A 1,114-nucleotide genomic window follows, 5' to 3' on the forward strand; every position below is an offset into this window, starting at 1 on the left:
AGGGAGCCTGTGCGGGTCACAGGGAGCCAGGACAGCCCCGTGCGGGTCACAGGGAGCCAGGACAGCCCTGTGCGGGTCACAGGGAGCCAGCAATGGCTGGGGACAAAGCTGTGACCCACCCTGCCAGAGGCCCAAGAGCCTACGCACTCTCTCAGAGCTGTTTGAGGAAAAAAAAAAAGTATTTGGTTCCCACTCTTGTCCCATCGTGCTAAGGACACAAGCGTTCATGCCACAGAGCTCACCTCATATTGCTGCTCCTTTCTTCCTGCCTGCTGAGTGCTGAGCAGTGCCCAGGATGCCTGGTACCAGGGCTCTGGGGGGCAGGGGGACAGTCTGAGCCTTTCCCAGGTCGGGGTTCTTCAGGGTGCCCCTTCTGCATCCAGTCACACTCCATATCTGGAGGCGCACGGCTGTAGAAGCAAGAGATGTACTCCTTTAAAATGGCAAGTGAGGGAAAGGAACCATGTGGAAAGAGCCTTTGAGCTGCTGCCCAGAGCCAGGGGCCTCCTGGGTTCAGATGAGCAGCAGGACTTGCAGTTTGGGGGAGTCACAGAGAGACAGCTGAGTGACCACACTCCTCATCTGGGAGCAAATTAAACGGGTGAGAGGTGGCCCTGAGGATTCAACAGCAGCAAGAAGGTGACAAAAGTTGACACAGAAGTTTGGGGAAGCAGTCTGGACCTCTTTAATTGGCATTAGTGCTGCAACACAACGGAGGGCAGGGCCAGCAGTTCCAGCTATTGCACATCACCTCCCTCTGTCACGAAGACAAACAGGTTTCTTTCTGAAAAAGATCACACCATAAATCACTGAAACTCTGTTTCCCTCAGATAACATATGAGTCTTTATTATTTCTTTATTAGTTTTTATTATAAGCATTTTTATTACCCTTTTGGGTGCACCAGTTGGATCTGTAATAAGGCTTTGGCCACATCCCTGTTTGTTCACATGAATGTCTGCAGAATAAAGGCAGAATCCAAGTTTCTTTGTTCCCTTCTTGAGTAAAGCATTTCATAGGTGTGTTGCTAACACAGTGATAAAAAACTCAGCTAAATCCTGAGTCTGACAATGCTCTCTTTACAGGAAATTTGTAAGACTGACAGTTTTGTTAAGT

This window comes from Chaetura pelagica, unplaced genomic scaffold (genome assembly GCF_000747805.2).
Source record: "Chaetura pelagica isolate M959 unplaced genomic scaffold, ChaPel_1.0 scaffold275, whole genome shotgun sequence".
Classification (NCBI taxonomy): Eukaryota; Metazoa; Chordata; class Aves; order Apodiformes; family Apodidae; genus Chaetura; species Chaetura pelagica.